This window comes from Coenobita brevimanus, chromosome 47 (genome assembly GCF_032717465.1).
Source record: "Coenobita brevimanus isolate Jiangsu-jjx chromosome 47, ASM3271746v2, whole genome shotgun sequence".
NCBI lineage: Eukaryota > Metazoa > Arthropoda > Malacostraca > Decapoda > Coenobitidae > Coenobita > Coenobita brevimanus.
Genome location: NC_137000.1, coordinates 20,842,485 through 20,865,293, shown reverse-complemented (window position 1 = coordinate 20,865,293; position 22,809 = coordinate 20,842,485). Strand labels below are relative to the sequence as shown.

At 43.3% G+C, this 22,809-nt stretch overlaps 1 protein-coding gene and 1 pseudogene across 1 annotated transcript in view; both read right to left on the bottom strand.

Moving 5' to 3' along the window:
• LOC145399112 (solute carrier family 23 member 1-like) overlaps positions 1-22,809 on the bottom strand; it is a 753,597-nt gene that overhangs the window by 32,414 nt on the left and 698,374 nt on the right. The gene's annotated exons all lie outside the window — the stretch shown is intronic.
• Positions 6,540-6,658, bottom strand: LOC145399189 (5S ribosomal RNA; annotated as a pseudogene).

Sequence of the window (22,809 nt, the reverse complement as noted above, 5' to 3'; positions counted from 1 at the left end):
GTGTGTGTGTGTGTGTGTGTGTGTGTGTGTGTGTGTGTGTGTGTGTGTGTGTGTGTGTGTTAAAAATAACCCAAAGATTTTATTTGACTTTAGCCAGCCTTGGCAGAAAGGATGAGTAACAGCCAATTAGTAGCCCTGTATATTTTGAGAACAATAGGTAAAAGGTCACTGTCACATGGCAAGGTAAAAGTTCGACCAGGGTGTGTGTTTGTTAGCAAAACAAACAAGTTTTATTTCGATTTTAACCAGACTTGATGTAAATGTATAGGGTCAACTGAGATGTAAACCTACACTTTTCATAGGAATAGGTCAAAGGTCAGGTCACAGGGCAAGGTCAACTTAAGTTTTTTATTCAGTTTACACAAGACTTTGTGCAAAGTTGAAAATAAGTAAAAAATGTATGGCTTTGATTTTGAGAACATTCAAAGATCAAAGTCACTGGAATAGGCCAGAGGTTATAGTTACAATACAAGGTCAATTCAAAGAGTTTTGATCTGATTTGAACCAAACTTGCTGGAAGGGTTAAGGGCCAGGTAAGAACGAAGACATCCAATTTTTAACAATCCATCAGAGGTAAAAGTTACAAGGTATGGTCAACGGTCACAAGACAAGGTTAATTCACAGAGTTTTGATCTGATTTTAACCAAACTTGTCGGAAGGGTTCAGGGCCACGTAAGAACGAAAATGTCCAAGTTTTAACAGTCCATCATAGGTAAAAGTTACAAGGCATGGTCAAAGTTCCATCCTTGTATCTATGCATGAACAAAATAAATGGAATACTTTTTTATTTCACATGAATCAAAGTCAATGGGTGAGCTGTAAATCATCTACGAGGTTAAACTTTGGTCTTTTAGAAAAACAGATCAAAGGGCAAGGTCGTATGACACAATCAACTGCAACAATGTTTATCTGATGTTGGCTAAACTTAGGGGAAGGGTTCAAATTAAATCAGGGATAATATTGATTGTCACAATAATAAGTCAGAAGTCAAGGTCAGGAACTGGTCAAAGATCAAGGTCACTTGGCAAAAACAACTCAAACAATTATTTTTTTACTTGAACCTTTTGGTTCATGGAAAGGTTAAAGGTTGAGTCAGAATGGATCAGTTCGATTTTAAGAGTAATCTATCAAAAGTCAGAGTTACAGATAGTGGGCGCAGGTGTTCCACTCTCTGAGTGTTCTTTTTTGCTTGCTTTTGTTTTTAATGAATGTACACTTGTGAGTTGTGATATTTGCTGAGCCTCTGATCCTACCACTGGCTGGAAGGGAAATCAAAGCCAGGGTGTCACTGTTTTTAATGGACACTAGTGAGCCATGATATTTGCTTACCCTCTAATCTAATCACTGGCTGGAGGGAGATCGTGGCCAGGGTGTCACACATAACAAATACCTGCTTTCTGGTGTTAAGGTGATATTTCAAAGTTTTGCTAGACAACATGAACATTTTTGATGTCAGAGTTAAATGTCTATCTATCTATCTATAGCCCGACGCCCTAATTCCGCAAAGGGTGGCCGCAGACAAAACGCCTCCAAGTCACTCTGTCACCCACCATTTGACTACCCTCCCCCCAACTCACCCCCCCTCCCTCATATACCTCTCAACTCCATCCCTCCACCTCATCCTCGGTCTACCCCTCCCTCTCCCTCCCTCCACCTCACCTATATACACCCTCTTAATCAGTCTTTCATTCTCCATTGTCTCCACATGTCCAAACCACCTCAGTGTATTTCTCCTAATCTTCTCAACCACATCCACATCTACCCCACAACGTTCCTTCACTTTTTCATTCGTCAACCTGTCCCTCCACGTCACTCCACATGCTCCTCTCAAGTATCTCATTTCTACTGCTCTCACTCTTGACTTGTTCCCCTCTTGCATGGTCCACGCCTCGCTTCCATACGTCAGGGTAGGGATCACAATACCATCATGCAGTGACTTTTTAACTTCCATACTCACCTCCCTATTTCTCATCACTGCTTTCAGTGTACCAACAGCCTTCCTTCCCTGCTGTACCCTTTCACGTACTTCATCCCCCAAAGTTCCATCCTTACTCATCACACTACCCAAGTACTTCAATGCACTCACATTCTCCATATCCTCACCATCCAACCTCACTGCACACTCTGTGACTTCATTCCTCTCAAACACCATAACTTTACTTTTGTTTACATTAACTTTCAGCTTCCTCCTCCTACACACTGTCCCAAATTCATTCACCAAACCTTGCAACTCCCATTCATCTTCACTCAACAATACTGTATCATCAGCAAACATCAACACCGGAAGCTTCCAAATCTCACCCTCATTCATTAGGGCCACCCCCACATCCACTGCCCTACCTTGCACCTCCTTTACAACCCCATCCATATATATATTAAACAGCCATGGAGACATCACACACCCCTGTTTCAGTCCCACATTGAGATCAAAGAACTCACCCAGCTCACCATCCACTCGCAGCTCCCTCGTACATACTCTTCACAGCACTCAACAATTTCCCCTCCACTCCATATATTCTTAATACCTTCCACATACCTTGCCTATCTATTCTGTCATAAGCTTTCTCCAAGTTCATGAAGGCAGCATACACTTTCCTTCCCTTCTCTAGATACTTCTCCACTAAACATCTTAGAATAAATATCTGATCTACACATCCTTTTCCCTTCCTAAATCCCCCTTGTTCTTCTCCAACTAGCTCCTCTGTCATATGCCTAACCCTATCAATGAGCATTCTAGCATATATTTTACCAGTCACACTAAGAAGGCAAATACCCCTATGGTTACCACATACTTCTCTCTCCCCTTTTCCTTTGTACAGAGGAACAATTATACCTGATTTCCAGTCCTCTGGAACCCTTCCCTCTTCCCAAGCCAATCTACACAACTTCCATATCCACTCCACAACAATCTCACCCCCATACCTAAGCATTTCACAACACACTCCATCAATTCCTGGGGCCTTTCCCAGCTTAATCTTCTTCATCGCTTCCACTACTTCCGACCTACTGATCTCTTCCTCCCTCCTCTCATCTCTTCTTCTCCCAGCCATTCCCCAACCACTTATACTCACACTGCTCTCACTCTCTACATTCAACAAATCCTGAAAGTGCTCCTTCCATCTCCTCAATTTCTCTCTCTTCTCCACCAACAATCTATTATTCCTATCTTTCACTCCTCTACTATTTCCCCTTTCACACTGCCTTACTTTCTTTACCTCCTTCCAAAACAATTTCTTACTCTCCCTCCATTTCACACTCAGATTCCTCCCAAACTCTTCATCCACTTTCTTCTTACTCTCCTTCACCAGTCTCTTAACCTTCCTTCTCCCGCTCACATATACCTCTCTCTTCTCTCTCTCATCTTCTCCCCTACCTCTACTCGCCAACCATTCACCATATGCCTTCTTCTTTTGCTCCACAGCTCGTTTCACCTCATCATTCCACCATGCTGTCCCTTGCACACCCTTGCATCTCCTCCTCACTCCACAAACCGCCTCACACGCTGCGCTTATCTCTTCCGTGAATATCTTACATACGTCTTCCACCCCTTCCATCTGCTCTACAGTAGCTCATACCTTCCCAATCTTTCTTCCACTATGCTCTTATACTCTGTCATTTTCTCACTATCTTGCAATTTCTCCACTCTTCTCACAGGAGCTGCTTCCTCCTGTCTTCCCCTTCGTCTCCTCAAACATTTTCTTTGCAGCTCTACCTTGGCCATCACTAAGTGATGGTCCGAGACTCCATTCCCCCACCCTCTTCACACTCTTGCATCCAACACTTGTCTTCTCATTCGCTCATCCACACACTCGTAGTCTATCATTGCCTTTCGTTCAACAAGTTCACCATCCATCCTCCTCATTACTCTCCATGTATACCGGTGGATCATCTTATGCCGAAAGTAGGTGTTGGCTATTGCCAACCCCTTACCAGCACAGATGTCCACCAAAGCACTACCATTCCCATCTACTTCAGCTCGCACACCCCACTGACCAACCACTCCATCCACTCGTACATTCCCAACTTTGCCATTCATGTCTCCAATCAACAGCACTCTCTCGCTCCTCTCAAACTTGTCCATACATGCTTCTACTCTTGCCCAAAACTCATCTTTCACTCTTGCCACTCGATCCTCTGTTGGAGCATACACACATGCAATCGCCCATGCTTGTATACCTACTTTCCTCCTCACCCATACAATCCTTGCACCCACTGTTCCATACTCTCTTATATTCTCCTTCCACGTGCATTCAAGAAAAGCCTTGAACTATCAACAATGTCTTCGCTGGGTGTGAAACCCTGGTTACGACTTTCTGTCAGCCACTGATAAAGAAAAAGGATGAGAAACTATGGCTCACAAGTATACATGGTGTACTTCCTTGTGTTCGACTGGCGGTAATGAGTTAAATGTATGCAAGGAAGCAGATCGACCATAAACTGTATGTGGAGGCAATACCAATGTTCGAGTAAGTTGTGCAATTATTGTAAAATTTTGGTGCCAACTACTGTACCATGAATGCAACTAAATTTTTTGTCAATTTAAGTATGCAGAATAATTATCACCGGAACTGATAAATGAAAGGAGGGATTCACTAATATTCCTTGTGTAATGCTATGTGTTGTTATATCCCTTCCCTATGAAGTCTTACTAGATCGAAAAAATCTTTTCGGGGCAGCAAGGATGAAAATGAAAAGAAACAAAAGCCATGGAACTGAAAGTCTTAATGGAAGTTGTCTATCCCATTCAGTGCGACAGGCGGTTCTTTTTCGGAATATATTTCTTTGGAACCAGCAAAACTAAGCTCCCAAAAGACGTCATCGAAGTCGTGAAGTTGCACAATATATCTATCTATCTACACATCTGCTTCCCCCAAAGAAAGGGAGGTAACCAAGACAGGACAACACACTCCAGATTTACTCACCCACACATTTATGCGTATCTTAGCCCGATGGGTAGAAGGGACATAAATTATAAACACTGGAAATTCCTATTTTAAATTTTTACGCGACCAAGCGTTACTCACTCACACACCTTATGGGATTCCCTATTTATTCTCTGTTAGGGTATAACCAATGATCTCAACACTTTTACAACACACATACCTCGCATCAACGCTCTGAAACGCTCTAGCACTCTGTAAAGGGGCAAGCATTATTCACACACACCTTATGAGATTCTCCTTTTATTCTCTGTAACGGCATAACCAATGATCCCAACACTTTTACAACACAAATCTCGCATCGACACTGTAAAACGCCCCAGCACTCTGTAAAGGGGCAACGTGGCGTGGGGCATTTTGAAGATCTGAATATTGTTAAAGCCATCCTGATCCTTAGATGGTCTTTAAAATCCGACGACATTGTGAAAATGCCAGTCCTCTTGAATCATTACAAGTGGTTATGTTTGAAAATACGTACCCTGTATGATGATTGCTACGTCATGAGGGGAAGAACTGTCAACGCTGTTCCCAGACTCTATCTATCTATCTATTGCCAGACGCCTCAATCCCGTTTGGGGTGGCCACAAACGTATCGCCTCCACGTCGCCCTGTCCCCCGCCATTTCACTGCCCTGCTCCCAACTCACACACCCCTCTCTCATATACCTCTCCACCCCATCCCTCCATCCCATCCTCGGCCTCCCCCTCCCTCTTCCCCCCTCCACCTCACTCACATACACTCTCATCGTCAGTCTTTCACTCTCCATCCTCTCCACATGGCCAAACCACCTCAGTGTGTTCCTCCTAACGCTTCCCATCACATCCACATCCACACCACAACGCTCCTTGCTTGTCTCTCCATGTGACTCCACAGGCTCCTCTTAAATAATTCATTTCCACTGCTCTCACTCTTGACTTGTGTCCTTCCATCAACGTCCAAGCTTCACTTCCATACGTTAAGAGTTGGTATCACAATACTGTCATGTAGTAACTTTTTCACTTCCATGCTCACTTCCCTGTTTCTTATCACTGCTTTCAAAGAACCAGCAACCTTTCTTCCCTGCTGTACCCTTTCAAGTACTTCACCCTCCAAACCTCCATCCTTACTCATCACACTACCCAAGTACTTAAACGTACTCACATTTTCCAATTCCTCACCATCCAACCTCGCTGTACATTCACTGACTTCACCTCTCTCAAAGACCATCACTTTACTCTTCTCTACATTCACCTTTAGATTCCGTTTCTTACACACTCTCCCAAATTCATCCACCAAGCGTTGCAGCTCCCCTTCGTCTTCACTCAACAACACAGTATCATTTGCAAACAACAGTACAGGGAGTTTCCAAACACTATCCTCTCTCACCAGGGCCACTCCAACATCCACTACCCTACCTTGTACCTCATTTATTATCCCATCCATGTACAGACTGAACAACCATGGAGACATGACACATCCCTGTTTCAACCGTTCCCAGATTCATTCATTCATTCATTGCCAGACGCCATGTATCCCAAACGAGGTGACCAAGGGCTTAGAGTTAATTGTTTTACAGGGAGGGGCACTAATCCTCCACCAACCCCACTTGACACATAGGGATGCCAACAGCGACTGGTGTTCCCAGGCGGTCACCCATCCAAGTACTAACCAGACCCACCGTTGCTTAGCTTCGCTTATCAGGCGGGAAGCGGTGTACTCAACGTGGTATGACCAGATTCGAATACATGAAATATAAAGCAAATACCAATTTTCTATAGAGCAATATGCAATGCTTTACTCTCCCTTGTCCATATACTCTTCTTTTAGTTCTGGCCAATACATCTGCATTGCTCCTCCACAAAGACTTTCATTAGCCTTAATGTATTAGCAAGTCATTGTTTTTCATCCAAACTACGAATTTTGTATTAGACAGCACTCAGCTCAGTCATCATAAAACCATCTTTCTTCCCTCTCATTTAGACCCGTATACAGTGAACATTGTTCATGCATCTTTCTTTCAATGCTCCAGAAATATTTTTTGCTAACAATTTTGTCCAGTTTTGCCTCCCTTGTGTTCCAGATGAGAGTAACCCAACCCATTACACTAATGGCCATAGTCTTCAATTGTGGGCAGGAATTCACCTTACTTTTGGTAATCTTAATGTACGAAAGGTAGAGCATTCCCCGGCCAACAGGAGAGAATTATTGCAGCATAGAATTGGAATCCACTCGGAATCGCATAGCATACACATGCCCCTTCATCACAATATAGTATCTTTATGCAATGAAAACTATGTAGATTTTGCAGGACCGTGTGCTGTGTGTACTGAGAATTTTAATTTAATGATATAAACATCGTGTAACAAATCAATATTTTTTTCGATTTAAAAGACTTCACCGCTTCTCTGGTGATGGTTAATTTACAATGAGGTGAAAACAAAGGTGAGAATCAAATGCAGGCACAACATGCAGACGTTGGTGTACACCCGGCAACAGTTCCGCCTGGTCCCCCCAGTAGCGAAATATAGTAGATGTGGCAGCAGTGTGTGTGTTTGTTCGTCTGTACATGCTCGAAAAATGTTCGGATAGTCAACTATCTCACTCCATTGTGAACGTGAATCGGCCTTTGAGTTCACTCCATAGATGGCGGTGTGTGGTTATGGGGGAGAGACGGGAGGTCAGGACGGTAGGTGGGTCGGAGTTGGGGGGAACGAACAGCTAGGTTGTTTGTATTGGACATGATAATAGTTTTCCCAGTCATTATTGTGGATCGTTTCAGATTACTGACACTTTGTATTCCAAACAACAATAAAAAAAATAAAATATTGTTGCATTGCTACCCGTTACAATATATTCCACGATGATTGGATATTCTCCATAACTTATTTCCCCCCCTCCCCCCCTCTCTCTCTCTCTCTCTCTCTCTCTCTCTCTCTCTCGCAGGTCATTAAGTAATCAGTATATAGCATTATCAGCACAGTTTAAAGAGGATTTGTCTTTTAATTAAAACTGCTGACAAAGGCCGATTCACGTTCACAATGGAGTGAGAGAGTTGACGATCCGAACATTTTTCGAGCATGTACAAACGAACAAACACACACACTACTGCCACATCTACTATATCTCGCTACTGGGGGGCCCAGGCGGAACTGTTGCCCGGGTGTACATCGTGGGTGGATGTAGTGCAGCATGCAGATGTAGGTGTACACCTTGGTTGGATAATTTACTGTTTGCATACTCTTAAACACAGTATTCAAGAACAAATGCCAATCTTTAATGATAAAAGAGGTAAGAACAGCTAACATTAAGAGATTATATGAGTAGCTGCCTGTGACAAGGGGCCAAGTGCCAACCACCCCGTGATTGAGTAAATGTGTAAATCAACTCTACCATTCTTCCTCTATCCTAGGAACAACAGTCTGTAACCGTAGCTGTACTGTGCGTGCGGCTGACAGTCAGAAAGTGTAGATGTGTCGCCAGCCATACAGTTGCCATCTTCGTCTGAGTTTGTTAATTTTAGATGTATGTTATGTGCTAGTTTTACAGTTAGCTGTGACTAATTAATCTGAAAAAACAATAATATACACTTTCATTTTCCAAAGATTGTTACAAACACCAGAGATTTCCAAAAATATCAATGAAAAAAATATAATGCTACCGGTAAGTAACATCAGGACAACGGTCGCGAGGAGGAGAAGAGAGAGGAGGGATGCTGGACAGCCCAAACTATCGTACGGCAATGTAAGCATCATGATGTATCTAAGTTAAAGTATGCCATATTTATGGACTATTGTATTCTTAAGGTACCTTTATTATTCCTATACTGGTAAGTAAACTGTTGATAATTGTTACACCCAAGAAGATGAATAATTAAAAACTGGATTGTATCTATTACAACTTAAATCTCAGCTGCTCAGGAAGGAAGGAAAGTTGTAAGGTCGTTCTGCCCCCGCTACAATTTGTTCCTTACGGTGCAGAGAGAGAGAGAGAGAGAGAGAGAGAGAGAGAGAGAGAGAGAGAGAGAGAGAGAGAGAGAAGGGGGGTAGGAGCCTGCTAAAAAGGGAATGATGGGGGGGGGGGAAGGAATAGAGAGCTACATTGAAAAATTTTAAAACTGTCCAATAAAAAACAGTTCTCACCTATTACAACTTGAATCTCAGCCGCTCAGGAAGGAAGGAAAGTTATAAGGTCGTTACTCCCCTCTCCCCCCCCTACAATTTGTTCCTTACGGAATGGAGAGAGAGAGAGAGAAAGAGAGAGAGAGAGAGAGAGAGAGAGAGAGAGAGAGAGAGAGAGAGAGAGAGAGAGAGAGAGAGATTATGGCAAAGAGAGGGTAGGAGCCTACTGAAGTGGGAGTGATGGGAGGAGGGAATGGAGAGAATGGAGAGCCAGACTGTAAATTTTTAAAATAGTGTCCAATAAAAAGCAGTCCTCATCTATTACAATTTGAATCTCTGCCCCTCAGGAAGGAAGGAAAGTTACTCCCCTCTGCCCCCCCCCCCTCTACAGTTTGTTCCTTACAGAGACAGACAGACAGACAAACAAATAGACAGACAAACAGACAGAATGGTAAAGAGAGGGTAGGAGCCTGCTAAAGAGGGAGTGATGGGAGGGGGGGGAATGGAGAGAATGGAGAGATAGATTTTAAATTTTTAAAACGGTATCCAATAAAAAACGGTTCTCATTTAGATAGGCCTCCCCTGCGGGCTCACTCCCATTGACTCTAGTTGCGCGGCTGCGGACAGAAGGGGAAGAAGCGGGTGAGAAAGAGCGTACAGGAGCGGTGTACAGACAGTTATAGCTGGTGCGAGATTTCAGCCAGAATAAGAGACAAAGTATCTTCATTTTCCACGCCAACCCTCGGAGTAATGTCAAGCAGTGGCGAAGACACAGCAAGAGAGGAGGCTAACACACATCAGAGGACGGGTAGAAAAAAGAAGTGTACACCAGCTAAGTGGGCAAGAAATATAGCTGAATTTAACAGAAATTCTGGAAAAGAGTACGTGAGTGTCAAGACTGGGAGGCGTGTACAAAGTCGGCAAATTGGAACTCCTTGCCGTAATGGCTGTTTTCAGAAAGTGACACTGCCCGTCATCAGAACACTTTTTAGTGAGTTCTGGGCTATGGCCAACTATGATGCACAGACTGCTTACATCCAGAAACTCGTTCACAAAGTTAGTGTAAAGAGACACCGGCCTAGCAAGACCCCTGGCAATCCTGGAAAACGTCGCAAGTTCATGTTTTCATACAGTGTTGTTTACAAGAATGAAACTTATCCAGTGTGTAGAGAAGCATTTACATCTATTTTTGGGATTACCAGGAAACGGGTTATGTGTGCAGTAGGCAAAACAACTTCCACCCATGTTCCTGTGTTGGACCAACGCGGACGTCACGAACCTGTCGGAAAAATTACAGGAGATAAAGCGCGATGTGTTAGAGATCACATCAATCAATTACCGACGGTGACAAGGCACTACAGTCGTGTCAGAATTCCCCACAGGCATTACCTGGAATCTAACCTGACCATCTCTAAGCTTTATCAGTTGTATAAAGAATGGATGACTGCCAATCATCCTGAAATCGAAAAGGTGACCCAAAATTATTACCACAAGACATTCACAAAAGAATTTAACATTGCTTTCCAACCACCTAAATCGGACACCTGCAGCACATGTGATAAACTGACCACTTCAATCAATTCTGCCACCACTGAAACTACCAAACAAGACTTAGAAGACCAGTTACAGCAGCACAAGGATAAAGCAGCAGAGGGACAACGATTAATGAAGGAGAAAAAAGACGACAAGAATGACAATGTCGCTGTTATTTGCATTGACTTACAGCAGACTATTCCTATCCCCAAGCTCTCCACAAGTGTTGCATACTACCATCGCAAGCTGTGGATGTATAACTTTTTCATTCACAACTTAAAGACGAATACATCATCAATGTTCGTGTGGGACGAGATTACAGGTGGGCGTGGCTCTGTTGAAATCGCCAGCTGTCTTAAGAAATGGATTGCCATGGAGTACGATCAGAAGGCTTTCAATCACCTGTGTTCAGTGACAACTGTGGAGGACAAAGCAAAAATGTAAATATTATCCTTAATTATCTTCACGAAGTGCACATTGGACGATTAAAGACCATAGAACATGTGTATCTCATGCCAGGCCACTCTTTTTTGCCGTGTGACAGTGCTTTCGGAAATATTGAAAGGAAATTTATCCGTGAGAGTAACATCTACGACTTTGACTCTTACTGTAGTATTATCCAGAGTGCAACTTCTTCTCTGTATCCAGTTGTGAGGATGCACCAGCAAGACTTCTTGGACATAGATGTGTTAAAGCAGTACGTGGTGAATCGTAAACCAAAGAGTAAGTCTGTTTCCTTCAAAGACGCCAGGATGTTTATCTTCAGTCACTTATACAAGGAAGGTTATTTTCTTCCTATGGCCTACAGTGCTACACCATTGCCTCCCGTCAGGTTAATGCCTAGCAAAAAAAAGCTTCTCCCGGAAGGTGTTCAACCTCAGTGACGTGCCACTCCCACAAAAGTATGATGTGCCCATTCCCCTGAAAACTGCAAAGGTGGCAAGCCTTAAATGTTTGTTGGCATTCATTGATACAGTGAAATACCCCTAACTCAAGGACCTACTTTCACACCAAGAGAGACAGACATCAAGTATGCCACCTACTCCAAGCAATGAAAACGACCTGGAAGCGGATGTAGACAACGATTTGTTGGATTATGATTGACGAGGTGAGACAGTATTGCTTTTTTTTTTAAATTAAACAATCCATAAACCTAGTAAGAAATAGAATACAAAATCATATTAATACACGTAAATCCTTCTGTAACGATATTGGATTTGTTCATCATAGTGTTTCAGAATAACGATAATAACCACAGGTAAGAGGTTTTGCTTTGACATTTTACAGCTTTATGTTTTTAATTGTTGCAGAAAAATTATGTGATGGTTTCGGAGGCTGCGAGTTGAGAAAATACGCAAAGCTAATTTATGAAGACTCATGGCCACCCCCTGACCCCATAACGCCTTCTTTCACATACACCACACAACCAACTCCACACACAAACAAAATGATTACTCTGTCTGCTGCAAGATCGTCTTGGCTCTCGTCAGTGGTGGGTGAGTTTTTATTTTAAAATGTATTCTCCCTGAGTACAATTGTAGTTTTATGTCAGTTCTTTTATCTTTAGTGATAATCATTTGTTCAGGTTTACAGAAAGAATAAAGTAGTTTTGTGTGTGTGTGTGTTTGTGTGTGTGTGTTGACAGACAGTGTGAGGCCGAGTGGTTGGTTTCCATGACCCAGCGTTGGTCGGCATAGTGCCTTTCATCAGTGTGCCTGCTTGTGACTGTTTTTAAGAATATCTATCACTGTTGTCTTGAATTGTTAATCAAAAAAATTACATTATTAATGCATAGTAAACTCCAAAAACTTCCATTTTCCGCCTACTTACGAACATTTTCTAAAATTTATATTACTATGCGGGTAATGCTTTGTATTGATTCATTTTTTCCCCTCGACAGAAGAGGTGCTGGACTGAGAGTGAGTGGTTGCAGCGTTGCCTGGTAGCAAGAGGGAGGGTGTGTTGTGTGGAAGTTGGTTGGTTGGTGTAGATTCTTCCACCTGACTTAGAGTGGAAGCGGGCCTATGGTGTCAGGCCCGCCAGTGAAGAGTCGGTGATGATACAAGAGGGCTCTATGAGAGCAGCTGGATGACGATGAAGATGAAGAGGAAGGCCGCAACAGTAGAAGAAGGCAGGTGGTGGAGAGCAAGGCCGTCAGGCGGGTCGTCAATGCTCGACGAGAGGCAGGGCGGGACGGAAAGCAGGGTGGAGGTCAAGACGCCGGTGGACAGGCGCCGACGAAGTCACGGCGCTGATGGAGGCGCCGACAACGAGCTGCAGGTGGAACCGCCCCGATGCTGCCTCAAACCCTGTTGCCCTGGATGGAGAGGGCTGTGGACGCTCGCCCAGCTCCCCAGCAGCAGGTGGAGGCCAAGGAGGGAGGGCCCAGTCGCGGTCGGCAGGAGGGCACAACTCCGATCCAGGTGGTGGGAGGGAGGGTCATAATGGGGGTGCCTCGACCTCCAGGTGGGCGGACCAAGGCACTCAACCTCCTGGTAGAACAGACAGGCCCAATCCCCTCGGCTGGAACGGCTGCTGCAGGGAGCTGGTCCCACCGGAAACAGCGGCGGAGGTGTTGCCTCAGTGAGAGATGGGCTGCGAGTGGCCCCTGTGTGGAAGTGGATGGTTGGTCGTCAAGTGTAATGTAGCGGAGTATGTGGGCCTCATACCGGCAGTCATGTGGCGCTATTGTTGCAACTCGTATTAAATTTGGTTAGTATTCGTATGGAAACACATATTTTTTATAAAATTATATTTTATATTGTATTATCTTGTTCCAGAGACTTCCCTTTTTGAGAACTTTAGTGGTATGCAAGTTTTTCATGTTTGTTTCAACAAGCGTAAATTGTAAAATGATTATTATACTGGTTTAGTATCCCCAGGTTGGTAGGTTTTCATTAGTGTGTGCTAATGTGAAACATTTTATTAGGATGTCACAACCAATTTCCTTTTCTTACCAGAAGGAGGGCGACTGGGCGTGATCTGCCGCATGGTGAGGTCCTGCTCTGCACTGGTTCACTTCCACAGCTACAACCACCATCACTACCACAGCTTCCACCACCATCACTACCACTAACTACCACCACCACACTACCACTAACTACCACCACCTTCACTGCCACAGCTTCCTCCACCATCACTACCACAGCTTCCACCACCGTCACTTCCATTAACTACCACCACCATCATTACCACAGCTTCCATAACCATCACTACCACTATCACCACCTTCACTACCACAGCTTCCACCACTATCACTACCACTAACTACCACCACCATCACTACCACTACCACTACCACCACCATCACTACCACTAATTAACTACCACCACCATCACTACCACAATTACCACCACCGTCACTTTCACAATGACTTCCTCAGAGTGATGGCGTTTACAGTACTGCAAGCAAGAGATCCACGACGTCCTCAGTTTTTTTTTTTTTTATATATATAATTATAATTTATATGAATTTTTCAGTAAACAGTGAGACTCGTGTATGTTTATTTTTCCTAATTAGGCAAAACAAAACCATGAAACTGCAACAAGCTTGATTTGTTGTAGCCTATTATGCTGTCTACTAGCCCAGAGGAATGAAATTCCGCATACGCTAATGCTTCTTTTAAAGCTGTACAGAAAAGTTCTATATTTTTAAACCTTAAATCTTGAATTATTTTCAGGAAAAGTCCCATTAAATTTGATATATTTGCACATGCAGCCATCTGCAAGAAATGCATTGTTTGACAAGTACGGTATATTCTATGGTATTAGTAAGAGCCGAAACACTGATAACCGCCCTATGTTCTTGTAAGTGCACTTACATCAGTGAATCACGTGTTTACCGAAAATTGTATATTCTTACCAATTTTATTTTTACTTAGAATATTTTCCACTTTCACTTGGATTTATAATTCAAAATTTCGTGAATGAAAAATGGTAAGGAAAAACCCACATAACTTCAAAACAGGTGTTAATGTTGTGGTCCGACTTAGACCACCTTCAGGTACTGTAATGACACGTCTTGCTGTGTATGAGGGTGGGGGATAGGGGTGCCAGTGGGTGGTGAGGAAGTGGGTGGAAGGGAGAGAGAGGAGTGGGGGGGAGAGAGAGGGGAGGGGGGAGAGAGGGGTGGGGAGAGTGAGGGAAAGGGAGAAATGAGGGGGAAGGAAAAGAGGAGGGAGGGAGAGGAGAGTGAAAGGATAAGGAAAGTTGGTCTTACGTCTGGCAGCGGTGAACGACTCCTAGCCCTCCCTCACTGAGTTTAGTCGGAGGGAAGAACTTTCGACACGTTACCATTGCGTTACTACTTAACATAGAGAACTCAGACCGATGCCTAATGAATCATTATAAAATGCAATTTTTAATCGATGCAGAATATTATATTGTTAGTCATCAGTTTACCAGTTCAGACGTAATTTTTAAACTTACACTCTCGCGTTTCCTACGTAACACTCTGTAGATTCATCATGCCACAATTCCGTTAGTACTGAACATAGCGAAATCAGATGTATATCATATAAAACCTAAGAAAATGTAGTCTTTAATGAGGTATAAAACATTGTTGTACTGTGCTATATTTAGGACACAACACATTTATAAAGCGACAGTGCCTTCTGTGCCCAAGTACCACAATCTGAGCGCGCTTTCCTTACTTGCACTGTAATTTTCTTGTTTACGTTCATATGGCGCTTGACCCCTTGTCGCAGGCAGTGCGTCATATTGTATGTGAATTTTAGAAACTGTCATACATGTTTCTAAAATAAAATTTTTAATTTTTAAATTAATCAGGGTTACCAACTGTTTGCCGCACGTATCCACACGAAGGGGTGCGCTCTCGAGCTTTTAAGATTACCACTTACGTTGAAGGTGTCAGCTTCCACTTCGAGTGGGATGCGAGAAGGGTAACTCATGCCCTCACTTCCAAGACTACAGACGTAAGACCGAAACGATAGTTCAGGCACTGCTCTGCATACGTACAAATGATGTATTTACTGTACAACTTGCAGATACGTTCAAAGCTTCTCAGAAGTGATGCAAGTAGTTATGTGCATGCTTGTATAATGAAATATACAACCTGTGAAAGAAAATGGGATCGAGTTCCTGACCACCATCAACTTACACCTATAATGCTAAGTGAGTCAATTTAAAACAAGAATAAAGCTTAGTTACACCTGAAACACCCATATAGCTATTACTCTTGTATGCCACTGTTCGAGAAATTACATTATTGGGATCTGGTTAATGGATTTATTTACTATTTATTAAAAACTTTAATGTTAACTAAGAGTTAAGTTGGTATGATTCTCCCGATTTTCCTCACTGCACCCTCCCATTTTTACAGTGGGAAGCTTTGTGAAGAAGGGACACTGAGTGAAACAGATTATAGTGTTGGAGTATAGCTGTATCATGTACAGTAGGGTACTTACTGTTAGTGTTTAGGTTGAGTGCTTTCTGTTGCTTTATTTCTATACCCCCGGAATGCAAAGGTTTTGTGTGTGTGTGTGTGTGTGTGTGTGTGTGTGTGTGTGTGTGTGTGTGTGTGTGTGTGTGTGTGTGTGTGTGTGTGTGTGTGTGTGTGTGTGTGTTTAGGAAAGACTTTTAGCGAGGCAAAAGACTTCTACACACATACCGTAATTAAGTAATATACAGTAAATAACTAATGGATGTTCTCTTAAATTTTCTAACTTCGGAGGAACCATGAGCAGTCCACGTTTGTAGCCCTATCAGTATCTTTCATGTTAAAGTACTTTACGTCATCACTGGTCTTGCATTTCTTCTATATTTTACGACCAGTCTCTCGCAGCCGGGAATGTAAGGGCTTAACGAGATGATCATGTTGAGCCTTTGTTTTTTCAATGTAGGGATTTTCATAGGTAACAAAACGGAGGGCTTTATTTTGCACCAGTCGCGTCTTGGGGGCCATATGAAATGGGATTGGTGAGTAATCTATCTTTGGCAGTATCTTCATTTTGATTAGGTGGAGTTCAGTTTTCTCAGGAAAGCTTCGGAATCGGTATAGGCAAGAGAGAGCTGTTTTTCCCCGAGATATTCGTTTGGTTATGTGGTCGGTGGTCATGCCATGGGATGTTAAGTGAATGGCCTAAAAATCTTTTTTTTTTTTCATGTTCTTTAATATTTCCTTGCATATTAAAATCACCTGGCTTAATTCTACCCCGTGTTGCCAGTGTGAATTTGTCTTTTTTTTTTTTCTTCGTCTTCATCATAATCGTTCAGTCTGAACTCTTCTCTCTGAACATGTTAGTAATGTCCGGCTATTGTTGCATTTGATACTTCTATTTTGACTATCAACGGCGTAGTAGATGTCGTGAGACTGGAGGCTAGTGGTGAGGGCATGTCTAATTCTATGTAAGAAATATGGTAGGACTTAAGACCTACCACTGAGGCACCTCATCGTGGAGTAGAAAAGTTGGTGATCTGCTGTTCCTTATTATGACTTCGGCTGTACTTTTTTTTTTTTTTTTTTGTTACAAACAGCTTGCTTGTTATCTCAGGCATATTTAGTAGTAGTTTATACTGCAGTTCTGTCGTCTAGACTTTATCGGAGTCCTTACATCCGTTTGTATTGTGATGCAATTCATATTACGGCCTTTTATCAGTGCTATTTTCTCCTTCTCGCTCTCCCCCTCACGTACCCGTCCTATTAAACTCTCTCCCCACTGCACCATCCTCTCAGTTCCTCCCTCCCACCCTTCCATCCACCCTTCATCTGTCCTTACCCTTCCTCTGTTATCAGCTGAGGGAAACAATATCTTCATAGACACATCAGGCCAAAAATAGTTCATATGTGCCACTGACGAGGTGTTTTTGCCTCTCCTCCCTCCTTCCTTCATTACCGCCTTCCTTGCCTCACAACGGAAGAGTTATTTTTGCTTCTCCTCTGCCCCTGCTTCCCTCTCCAAGACAGTCAGCTTGCCTTTCCCTACATATGCTATTGATCTTCTAGTGATCTTTTTCTACTACATTATAATTAAAGAATAATTTCTGTCTACTGTGCTGTGCTGGAAATAGGTGGGTAGTGTTGTTTTTGGTGTCGTTTGTGTAGAATATTGGTGGATAGGATGGGAAGTTTCCCAGGGTGATGTGTGTGGGCAGGGTAGGTGAGTATTGGGGAATAGGTGGGTGGGTACGGTGGGAGAGTTGGGAGTGTGGATGTGAAGGAAGGCATTGTTGGGTGAGCAGGGCGGGTCTCGTTCGAAGGTGGGGAGGTTGGGTGGCCGGGGTTGATGGGCAATATGGGTCGTGGTAATGTGTGGGTAAAGTGGGTCGCCAGGGTGAGTGGGAACGGCGAGTCGCCAGGGTAGCTAAGAAGATTGCGCGGCCGGAGTGCTGTGAGCTGGTGCTTGGGTTGGTGTGTTGGGTGGCTGGATGGATTCAGGGTGGGCAGAATGGGTAGTTGAGTGGGTGGATGTGTTAAGGGGCATTGTTGGGTGAATTGGGTGGGTGGCATTCATGGGTGGGCAGGGTGGATGGCCGGATAGGTGGGGAGGGTGAGTGACCACGGTGTGGTAGGTGGGTTGTGTTGTGTGAGCCAAGTGGGTTGGTGAATATGTAGGTAGGTGGGCTGAGTGGATAGGTGGATGAATGGGTGGGTTGATGTGGCTTCCCAAATGATAAGGGAGGAGTGGGACTCATATGGCTAGTAATTATATAACTTGCTGCTGTATCATATCGTTAACAGACGTTGGATAAATATTTGTATACCAAACTCTGTACACTCGGGTCATTCTATAAAAGTATGCTAGAACTTCGAAATAATTAATTCCTATGGAACTGAAGGTGGCTCTATGCACACAATATACACCTAATGTTAAGATAAATGAAACTAAGACTACGTGCAGCAAGGCGTGAGAGCGAACGAAGCTTCAGATAACCGATCCATCTGCCTAGCAAATCAGAGGTTTGGTGGGAGTAAGGAGGCGTTTTTGGAGGGGGGGGGGAGTGGACGTGCGTCATTTATCTGTCCTGTAGTGGCAGACTACGAGTATTGGCATTCTCCCTGTCCCATAATTAGTGTTCACGACTGTAACTGCATCGTGCAGAATAGCCCATGTAAAGAACACCACCCCAAAGGTGGTTGCTAAGATCCCTTTTTGTTCTATTGTCCCCCCCCCCAAAAAAAAAAGAATCCGGATCCGGATCCGGCCAAAAATTTAATTAATTCTTTCTTGACCCATGGCTCACCCATCCACAATATTTCATTGAAATTCATTGAGAACTTTTGGAGATATCGCGTGGACAAACAAACAAACAAACATAGGTGAATACATAACCTCCTGTTTTCTGACTGATGTCAGCTACTTATTATCTGAAATAGCTACTCACTGAAAAATTAGTGTTATCAATGTTTTCCATGATGGCATATCAATGGCCACTCAGAATATAACACTAACTTGGCTTGAATTCCGTACCTAAAAATGAAATAACTTTTTTTTTTTCTTATGCATGGAAAAAGGAACCAAAGGTCAGGAGCCTGCAAGTTGTTCCTTACAAAAAGAAAAAAGTCAAATTCAAGATCCGTTCATTTCGATATGCCTGGACACACTGCGTTTGAAAGACTGGAAATCATTGGCAGTAGGGAATGCAGACAGAGGGAAACAGTTCCAGATTAGACTGTTACATAATGAAGGACTGGGAGTAACGGTTAACTCTTGCATTAGAGAGCTGGAAAGAAAAGGGATGAGAGTGTGTTGCTAGACTGGAGCTATGCACCCGCCGTAGTGATGGTAGGATGCAAGCAGACAGTTCAGAGCAGCGATGACCATTGAAGTGCTGATAGCAAAGTGATAAAGATGCAACAGTGCGGCGAAGAGACAGAGGTTGAAGGGAAACGATAAGAGGAGGAGAGTTAATGAGACGAAAAGCCTTTGACTCCATCTTGTTGAGAAATGCTGTGTGTGGGGAGCCTCCCCACACGTGAGAGTTGTACTCTACATAGGGGCTAATAAAACTCGTGTATAAAGTCAACAACTGCGCAGGGGAAAAGAAGGAAACATTATATTTCCACGATACATCCCGAGAGAATGAAACCCCAAGTATGTTCAAAGGTGATGCAGAATTGAGTTGGATATTGTTAAAAATTAGAGGATGCTCTTTTGGAAAATTTTGGCTTGAAAGATATAAGAACTGAGTTTTTGATGCATTAAAAACAAGATTGCTTTTACACCAGTCAAAGATATGGGCCAAGTTAGACATTAGGCGTTCCACTGCTTCATCCCTTGTTTGTTGAAGTAGGCTAACTGCTGAGATGGACGCTGCAGGAAGTGTAAGGAAAGGTGAAGGATGGAGTCATCAGCGTATGAATAGATAGGGGTTGACGTACAGCTTAGGTCATTGATAAATGAAAGGAAGAGAGTTGGTGATAGGACAGAGCCCTAAAGAATACCACTATTGACAGCTCTATGAGATGGGTGGTGGCCATCTACAACAGCAGCTATAAAACAATGAGAAAGGAAGCTAGAGATGAAGACACAGATATAAGGATCTCTATCTATCTATATACCTAGGCTGCTTCCCCCAAGGAAAGGGAGGTAGCCGAGACAGGACGACACACTCCCAATTTACTCATCCACTCAAACACAATCATTTGATTGTTAGCCTCAAAGGGGAGAAGGGACAGATCCTCACCGCACCAAACCGCACGAGGGTCAACTGCGCAGTGCAATCAGTGACATCCGCAGCAGGCCCGACAGGAGAGCTGGTTTACCCCTGCCACATCATAATGGACCCATCCCCTTACCCGCACCTGACCTGATCAGCTGACCAGACAAAATGCGGGAGAATATCCCCTCAGGGATGCGTCATCATATATTCATTCACAAATTCTCTCCATTCATTTCTATCATGCACAGCCACTCTTCCTTGCTCAACAGAGAGAAGGATAGAAAATGTAAAAGGGTAGTTTGGAAATTTAAAATTTATGCCAGACCTGATCGAAAGCCTTTGAGATGTCAGGTGCACTGGCAAAGCTATCGCCAAAGTCCTGAAAGGAGGATGACCAGGAGCCTGAAAGGTAGGTGAGAAGATCGCCAGTGGAGCATCCCTGGCAGAACCCATTCTGACGATCAAAAAGAAGATTGTGATAGGAAACTTGCTTTACAGCTTTTTGTTAAGAATACACTCAAAATTTTTTGAAACAGGATGTTAAAGCAATCGGGAAATAGATTCAGGGATGGGAATGGTCACCCTTCTTTGGGACTGGCTGAATGAGAGCAAACTTCCAGCAAGAAGGAAAGGTACAAGTTGATAGACAAAGGTGAAAGAGTTTACCTAGACGGGGTGTAAGCACAGAAACAGTTTTTAAAGACAGCATTACGGACTCCATCAGGCCCATATGCCTTGTAAATATTGAGGCTAGTGATGACGGTAAATACATCAACTGAAGAAATTTTAATGTCAGCCATGAGGAAGTCAGAGGGGGGAAGTGATGGAGGAACAGCATTAGAATCATCTAAGGTGGAACTGGAGGAGAAAGTCTGAATGAAGAGTTCTGCTTTATCAATGGAAGAAATAGCTACAGAGCCTTCAGTGTGGAAAAGAGAGGGAAGGATGATGAGATAAAGTTGTTAGAAAGGTTTCTGGCAAGGTACCAGAAGGAGCCGGAAATATTTGAATTGGAGAGTTCAGAGAATTTAGCATGATTTTTTTTTTTTTTTTTTTTTTTTTTAGCAGAGTGTAGAACAGGCGTAGCACGATTCTGGGCAGAAACATAAAAGAAATGAGATTCAGGAGTGGGTTAGCTCTGATACCTTTTGTAGGCTTTCTTGTTGTGGACAAAATTAGAACAAGCATGATTAAACTAAGTTTTTTTTTACATTACCCACAGGATATGAGAAAGGAATGTATGTATCTTTGCCCAGGAGAATAATCTCCATAATGTGAGGAGTACACTCAGATGGCTCTCGGCCATGGAAGCAATAATCATTCCAAGGAAAATCAAAGAAGTATTGCCTGAGGGCTTCCCAATCAGCAGCTCCAAAGTGCCACAAACGATGCTTCTAGGGAGGGACCACAGGCGTTACTTGAGTGATAGGACAGGTTAAGATGATAAGGTTGTGATCAGAGGAGCCCAACGGAGAGAAAGGATTAACAGCACAAGCGGAAGGATTAGTTGTAAGGGAGAGGTCAGGTATGTTGGAACTCTCTCCAAGGTGATCAGCAATATGGGCAAGGTGCTGTACAAGCTGCTCTAGGTCATCAAGGCCAGAAATAATGTAGCATTCACCAAGAGGATTAAGTGAAACGAGGGGAGAGCCAAAGGTAATGGTGAAGATTGAAATCTCCCATCACAGAAGTAAGATAGTCAAAGAATTTTTCATAGTCATTAGAATTAGGGAACAAGTAGACAGCATAGATATATTTAGTTGGGGAATGACAGGAAAACCGAAGACAGAGAGTAGAGAATTCAGATGAATCAAGTTCAGGAACACAAGAGCAAGATATGTTTTTGCATACTTATAAACAACTGCCACCTTTGGCTTTGAAATGAATATAGAGGAAGAAGGAGGATACAGAGAAGGGCTAACTATCAGTTGCCTTAGACAGCTGAGTCTCAGTGAGGAAGAGAAGGTGAGGTTTAGAGGAGGAGAGGTGGTGTTCAACAGAGAGAAAGTGAGAGGAAAGGCCACGATTGTTGCAGATATGAAATGAGCCAGACAGTGGTTCCAGGCATCTCACTTAATCATCATCGGGAGAGGGGCAGATGGAAGGGGCTTTGATGACCCCCCCCCCAGGGGCTCCGAGGTTTTGTGTAGAGATGCCTTTTTTTTTTTTTTTTTTTTTGAGCATTAAGTGTAGTTTCTAATGTGCATGTAGTTTGGTGTTGACAGTTAGAGGAACTTGTATGGGAGAGCAGGCTGGCCTACTCTCTGTGTTACTGTAACACTGAAAAAGTTCAGCAAAAGGGGATGGTCAGAAGCAAGTCCTGAAGGCTAATGAAACTGATGCGCCATCTCTCCCTGGCATCAGCTTTCCATCCACCATGGGAGTACTGCCCTGCTTGACTGGTGTTACTGTCTACTCCCTCAAACCAGCATAACATGTCAACTCGGTACCACAGGAAATAGATGTGGTGAGATTTTTTTCTGCTTATTGTCACACATCATGTTCCTCTTGCTACTCGGCGTAGGATGAAAGATACTGTGACAAGTTTCAAAGTCCATATTTAAAATTTACATGCAGTGGCCAATATGTATGGGGAAGGTAGTGAGTGAATCAGCAGA